The sequence below is a fragment of the Oncorhynchus masou genome, chromosome 30, assembly GCF_036934945.1.
Source record: "Oncorhynchus masou masou isolate Uvic2021 chromosome 30, UVic_Omas_1.1, whole genome shotgun sequence".
Classification (NCBI taxonomy): Eukaryota; Metazoa; Chordata; class Actinopteri; order Salmoniformes; family Salmonidae; genus Oncorhynchus; species Oncorhynchus masou.
Window position 1 is genome coordinate 2949422 of NC_088241.1, and position 7500 is coordinate 2956921.

The 7500-nt window shown below is 49.8% G+C and overlaps 1 pseudogene; it reads left to right on the top strand.

The window, feature by feature from the left end:
- The window catches only part of LOC135521799 (small conductance calcium-activated potassium channel protein 2-like), a 155251-nt pseudogene that overhangs the window by 92415 nt on the left and 55336 nt on the right, over positions 1 to 7500 (top strand).

A 7500-nucleotide genomic window follows, 5' to 3' on the forward strand; every position in this document is an offset into this window, starting at 1 on the left:
GAACAACAGCAAAGGAACTTTTGGAGAAATGCCCTCTGTTCTGATGAAATAAAACAGAACTGTTTGGCCATAATGACCATCTTTATGTTTGGAGGAAGAAGGGGGAGGCTTGCAAGCCGGAGAACACCATCCCAACCGTGAAGCACGGGGGTGGCAGCGTCATGTTGTGGGGGTGCTTTGCTGAAGGAGGGGCTGATGTACTTCACAAAATTGATGGCATCATGAGGGAAGAAAAAGATGTGGATATATTGAAGCAACATCTCAAGACATCAGTCAAGAAGTTAAAGCTTGGTCTCAAATGGGTCTTCCAAATGGACAATGACCCCAAACATACTTCCAGAGTTGTGGCAAAATGGCTTAAGGACAACAAAGCCAAGGTATCGGAGTGGTCATCACAAAGCCCTGACCTCAATCCCATAGACAATTTGTGGGCAGAACTGTAAAAGCATGTGCGCGCAAGGAGGTGTCATGTCTTATTATGTCTGTTCCTGTCCTTTCTCTTCACTCTGTCTCTCTCTGCTGGTCTTATTAGGTTACCTTCTCTGTCTCCCCTTCTTCAGCTGTTCTACATCTCCCCTAACTAGCTCATTCATCCTTTCCCACCTGTTCTCTCTTTCTCCTCTGATTAGGTCTCTATTTCTTTCTCTGTTCCTGCTACTTTCAGTGTCAGATTCTTGTTTTGTGTTTTTCATGCCAGAAGCAAGCTATCGTCTCGTTTACTTCCACCTTGTCCTATCCTGTCGGAGTCGGCCTGGCAGGTGCATTGACAACGTCGGAAGAGGATTTATGCCATTCCTGTTTTTTCATTAAAGAACTCTGTTTTCTGTTAAAACCGCTTTTGGGTCTTCACTCAAGTACATAACAGAAGAATCTGACCAAGAATGGACCCAGCGGCTCCGGACCCTTTTCACTCCGCCGTCGAGATCCAGGGAGCGATGCTAGGCAGACACGAGGAGGAATTGTCTGCTGCTCGACATGCTGTTGAGACCCTGGCCGTCCAAGTCTCCGACCTCACAAGACAGGTTCACCAACTCCACCTCGATCCACCGCCCACTTCCAGGGTTTCCGAGTCTCCGGAGCCCAGGATCAACAACCCGCCGTGTTACTCTGGGGAGCCCACTGAGTGCCGCTCATTCCTCACTCAGTGTGATGTGGTGTTCTCTCTCCAGCCCAACACTTACTCCAGGAGCGCAGCCCGCATCGCCTACGTCATTTCTCTCCTTACCGGACGGGCGCGTGAGTGGGGCACGGCAATCTGGGAGGCGAGGGCTGAGTGTATTAACCAGTATCAGGACTTTAAGGAGGAGATGATACGGGTTTTTGACCGTTCTGTTTTTGGGGAGGAGGCTTCCAGGGCCCTGTCTTCCCTATGTCAGGGGAATCGATCCATAACGGATTATTCTATTGAGTTTCGCACTCTCGCTGCCTCTAGTGACTGGAACGAGCCGGCTTTGCTCGCTCGTTTTCTGGAGGGTCTCCTCGTCGAGGTTAAGGATGAGATCCTCTCCCGGGAGGTTCCTTCCAGTCTGGACTCCTTAATAGCTCTCGCTATTCGCATAGAGCGACGGTTTGATCTTCGTCGCCGAGCTCGTGGAAAGGAGTTCGCGTTCTCCGTTGCTCCCTCTCCACATCACTGCCACCTGCCGCATCACTGCCACCCTCCTCCGCCGGCTCGGATGCTGAGCCTATGCAGCTGGGGGTATCCGCATCTCGGCCAAGGAGAAGGAACGGAGAATCACCAATCGCCTCTGTCTCTACTGCGGCTCCGCTGGTCATTTTGTCACCTCATGCCCAGTAAAAGCCAGAGCTCATCAGTAAGAGGAGGGCTACTGGTGAGCGCAACTACTCAGGTCTCTCCTTCAAGATCATGCACTACCTTTCCGGTCCATCTCCGCTGGCCCGGTTCATCTGCTTCCTGCAGTGCCTTGATAGACTCTGGGGCGGAGGGCTGTTTTATGGACGAGACCTGGGCTCGGGAACATGACATTCCTCTCAGACAGTTAGGGAGCCCACGGCCTTGTTCGCTTTAGATGGTAGTTCTCTCCCCAAGATTCAGCGTGAGACGCTGCCTTTAACCCTCACTGTCTCTGGTAATCATAGCGAAACCATTTCTTTTTTAATTTTTCGTTCACCTTTTACACCTGTTGTTTTGGGTCATCCCTGGCTAGTGCGCCATAACCCTTCTATTAATTGGTCTAGTAATACTATCCTATCCTGGAATGTTTCTTGTCATGTGACCTGTTTAATGTCTGCTATCCCTCCTGTTTCCTCTGTCTCTTCTTCACAGGAGGAGCCTGGCGATTTGACAGGGGTGCCGGAGGAGTATCACGATCTGCGCACGGTGTTCAGTCATTCCAAGGCCACTTCTCTCCCTCCACACCGGTCGTATGACTGTAGTATTGATCTCCTTCCGGGAACTACTCCCCCGGGGTAGATTATACTCTCTGTCGGCTCCCGAACGTAAGGCTCTCGAGGATTATTTGTCTGTTTCGCTCGACGCCGGTACCATAGTCTCCTCCTCCTCTCCCGCCGGAGCGGGGTTTTTTTTTGTTCAGAAGAAGGACGGGTCCCTGCGCCCATGCGTGGATTATCGAGGCTGAATGACATAACAGTTAAGAATCGTTATCCGCTTCCTCTTATGTCTTCAGCCTTCGAGATCCTGCAGGGAGCCAGGTTTTTCACCAAATTGGACCTTTGTAACGCCTACCATCTCGTGCGCATCAGGGAGGGGGACGAGTGGAAGACGGCGTTTAACACTCCGTTAGGGCACTTTGAATACCGGGTTCTTCCTTTCGGCCTCGTTAACGCTCCAGCTGTCTTTCAGGCACTAGTTAACGACGTCCTGAGAGACATGCTGAACATTTTTGTTTTCGTTTACATGGACGATATCCTGATTTTTTCAACGTCTCTCCCGATTCATGTTCAGCACGTGCGACGCGTCCTCCAGCGCCTTTTGGAGAACTGTCTTTATGTGAAGGCTGAGAAGTGCACTTTTCATGCCGCCTCTGTCCCTTTTCTCGGTTCCGTTATTTCCGCTGAGGGCATTAAGATGGATCCCGCTAAGGTCCAGGCTGTCATTGATTGGCCCGTTCCTAAGTCACGCGTCGAGCTGCAGCGCTTTCTGGGCTTCGCGAATTTCTATCGTCGTTTCATCCGTAATTTCGGTCAGGTGGCAGCTCCCTCACAGCCCTTACTTCTGTTAAGACGTGCTTTAAGTGGTCCGTTTCCGCCCAGGGAGCTTTTGATCTTCTTAAGAATCGTTTTACATCCGCACCTATTCTTGTTACACCTGACATCTCTAGACAGTTTGTTGTTGAGGTTGACGCGTCAGAGGTGGGCGTGGGAGCCATTCTTTCTCAGCGCTCTCTCTGACGGCAAGGTCCATCCTTGCGCGTTTTTCTCTCATCGCTTATCGCCGTCAGAACGTAACTATGATGTTGGTAATCGCGAACTGCTCGCCATCCGCTTAGCCCTAGGCGAATGGCGACAGTGGTTGGAGGGGGCGACCGTTCCTTTTGTCGTTTGGACTGACCATAGGAACCTTGAGTACATCCGTTCAGCCAAACGACTTAATGCGCGTCAGGCTCGTTGGGCTCTGTTTTTCGCTCGTTTCGAGTTTGTTATTTCTTATCGTCCGGGCTCAAAAAACACCAAACCTGATGCTTTATCTCGTCTCTTCAGTTCTTCTGAGGTCTCCACCGACCCCGAGGGATTCTCCCTGAGGGGCGTGTTGTCGGGTTGACTGTCTGGGGAATTGAGAGGCAGGTAAAGCAAGCACTCGCTCACACTCCGTCGCCGCGAGCTTGTCCTAGGAACCTTCTGTTCGTTCCCGTTCCTACTCGTCCGGCCGTTCTTCAGTGGGCCCACTCTGCCAAGTTAGCCGGCCACCCCGGCGTTCGGGGTACGCTCGCTTCCATTCGCCAGCGTTTCTGGTGGCCCACTCGGGAACGTGACGCGCGTCGATTTGTCGCTGCTTGTTCGGTCTGCGCGCAGACTAAATCTGGGAACTCTCCTCCTGCCGGCCGTCTCAGACCGCTTCCCATTCCCTCTCGACCGTGGTCTCACATCGCTTTAGATTTTATCACCGGACTGCCTTCATCAGCGGGGAAGACAGTTATTCTTACGGTTGTCGATAGATTCTCTAAGGCGGCTCATTTCATTCCTCTCGCTAAGCTCCCTTCTGCTAAGGAGACGGCTCAGATCATTATCGAGAATGTTTTCCGAATTCATGGCCTTCCGTCAGACGTCGTTTCAGACAGAGGCCCGCAGTTCACGTCTCAATTTTGGAGGGAGTTTTGCCGTTTGATTGGGGCTTCCGTCAGTCTCTCGTCCGGCTTTCATCCCCAGTCTAACGGTCAAGCCGAACGGGCCAATCAGACTGTTGGTCGCATTTTACGCAGTCTTTCTTTTCGTAACCCTGCGTCTTGGTCAGAACAGCTCCCCTGGGCAGAGTACGCCCACAACTCGCTTCCTTCGTCTGCTACCGGTCTATCTCCTTTTCAGAGTAGCCTCGGGTACCAGCCTCCGCTGTTCTCATCTCAGCTCGCCGAGTCCTGCGTCCCCTCCGCTCAGGCTTTTGTCCAGCGTTAAGAGCGCACCTGGAAGGGGGTCAGGTCGGCACTTTGCCGTAATAGGGCGCAGACTGTGAGGGCCGCTAATAAGCGTAGGACCAAGAGTCCTAGATATTGTTGCGGTCAGAGAGTATGGCTCTCCACTCAGAACCTTCCCCTTAAGACAGCTTCTCGCAAGTTGGCCCCGCGGTTCATTGGTCCGTTCCGTATTTCTCAGGTCATTAATCCTGTCGCAGTGCGACTTCTTCTCCCGCGCTATCTTCGTCGCGTTCACCCGGTCTTCCATGTCTCCTGTGTTAAGCCCGTTCTTCGCGCCCGCGCTCGTCCCTCCCCCCATCCTTGTCGAGGCGCACCTATCTACAGGGTTCGTAAGATTTTGGACATGCGCCCTCGGGGCCGTGGTCATCAGTACCTAGTGGATTGGGAGGGGTACGGTCCTGAGGAGAGGAGTTGGGTTCCCTCTCGGGACGTGCTGGACCGTTCGCTGATCGATGATTTCCTCCGTTGCCGCCAGGTTTCCTCCTCGAGTGCGCCAGGAGGCGCTCGGTGAGTGGGGGGGGGTACTGTCATGTCTTATTATGTCTGTTCCTGTCCTTTCTCTTCACTCTGTCTCTCTCTGCTGGTCTTATTAGGTTACCTTCTCTGTCTCCCCTTCTTCAGCTGTTCTACATCTCCCCTAACTAGCTCATTCATCCTTTCCCACCTGTTCTCTCTTTCTCCTCTGATTAGGTCTCTATTTCTTTCTCTGTTCCTGCTACTTTCAGTGTCAGATTCTTGTTTTGTGTTTTTCATGCCAGAAGCAAGCTATCGTCTCGTTTACTTCCACCTTGTCCTATCCTGTCGGAGTCGGCCTGGCAGGTGCATTGACAACGTCGGAAGAGGATTTATGCCATTCCTGTTTTTTCATTAAAGAACTCTGTTTTCTGTTAAAACCGCTTTTGGGTCTTCACTCAAGTACATAACAGGAGGCCTACAAACCTGACTCAGTTACATCAGCTCTGTCAGGAGGAATGGGACAAAATTCACCCAACTTATTGTGGGAAACTTGTGGAAAGCTACCTGAAACGTTTGACCCAAGTTAAACAATTTGAAGGCAATGCTACTAAATACTAATTTATTGTATGTAAACTTCTGACCCACTGGGAATGTGATGAAAGAAATAAAAGCTGAACTACCACATTCTCTCTGCTATTATTCTGACATTTCACATTCTTAAAATAAAGTGGTGATTCTAACTGACCAAACACAGGGAATTCTAAATGTCAGGAATTGTGAAAAACTGAGTTGAAATGTATTTGGCTAAGGTGTACGTAAACTTCTGACTTCAACTATACGTTACATACATTATCGATGACATTTAACACTGTGTATGTGTGCGTGTGTGCGTTACATCTGCGTGTGTGCTTGCGTGCATGTGTGTGTACTTTGCAGGTGCACTTTAACACAAGGTTTGTGATGAAGACTCTGATGACCATCTGTCCAGGCACTGTTCTCCTGGTCTTCAGCATCTCACTGTGGATCATCGCTGCCTGGACCGTACGAGTGTGTGAGAGGTACGTGTGAGAGAGGAGTAGTGGAGTTTTGTCTCTCTCTTTCTCTCTCTCTCTCTCTCTCTCTCTCTTTCTCTCCCCCTCTCTCTCTCTCTCTCTCTCTCTCTCTCTCTCTCTCCCTCTCTCTCGCTCTCTCTCTCACTCTCCCCCTCTCTCTCTCTCTCTCTCCCCTCTCTCTCTCTCTCTCTCTCTCTCTCTCTCTCTCCCTCTCTCTCTCTCTCTCTCTCTCTCTCTCTCTCTCTCTCCCCCTCTCTCTCTCTCCCTCTCCCCCTCTCTCTCTCGCTCTCTCTCTCCCTCTCTTTCTCTCTCTCTCACTCACTCTCTTTCTCTCTCTCTCTTTCTCTCTCACTCTCTCTTTCTCTTTTTCCCTTTCTCTTTCTTTATTTCTCTCTCTCTAAAATGTCTCTCTCTCTCTCTCTCTCTCTCTCTATATATATATATATATATATATATATATATATATATATATATATATATAAATAAGCATAAACATGGATTGTATTTACAATGGTGTTTGTTATTCACTGGTTGCCCTTTTCTTGTGGCAACAGGTCACAAAAATTCTTTGTGGATCTGAGGGAAATATGTCTCTCCAATATGATCATACATTGGGCAGTAGGTTAGGAAGTGCAGCTCAGTTTCCACCTCATTTTGTGGGCAGTGAGCCATGTCTGCCTACGGTGGCCTTTCTCAATAGCAAGGTTATGCTCACTGAGTCTGTACCAGCTTGCTTATGGGACTCTTCTCCAGGTTCATCTCTCTATAGATGATGGCTTTGTTATGGAAGGTTTGGGAATTGTTTCCTTTTCGGTGGTTGTAGGCCTAATTCTGCTCTGCATGCATTATTTGGTGTTCTACGTTGTACACGGAGGATATTTTTGCAGAATTCTGCATGCAGAGCCTCAATTTGGTGTGTCCCATTTTGTGAAGTCTTGGATGGTGAGCGGACCCCAGACCTCACAACCATAAAGGGCAATGGGTTCTATGACTGATTCAAGTATTTTTCGCCAGATCCCAATTGGTGTGTTGAAAGTTATATTCCTTTTGATGGCATAGAATGCCCTTCTTGCCTTGTCTCTCAGATCGTTCACAGCTTTGTGGAAGATACCTGTGGCGCTGATGTTTAGGCCAAGGTATGTATAGTTTTTTGTGTGCTCTAGGGCAACAGTGTCTAGATGGAATTTGTATTTGTGGTCCTGGCGACTGGACCTTTTTTGGAACACCATTATTTTGGTCTTACTGAGATTTACTGTCAGGGCCCAGGTCTGACAGAATCTGTGCAGAATATCTAGGTGCTGCTGTAGGCCCTCCTTGGTTGGTGACAGAAGCACCAGATCATCAGCAAACAGTAGACATTTGACTTCAGATTCTAGTAGGGT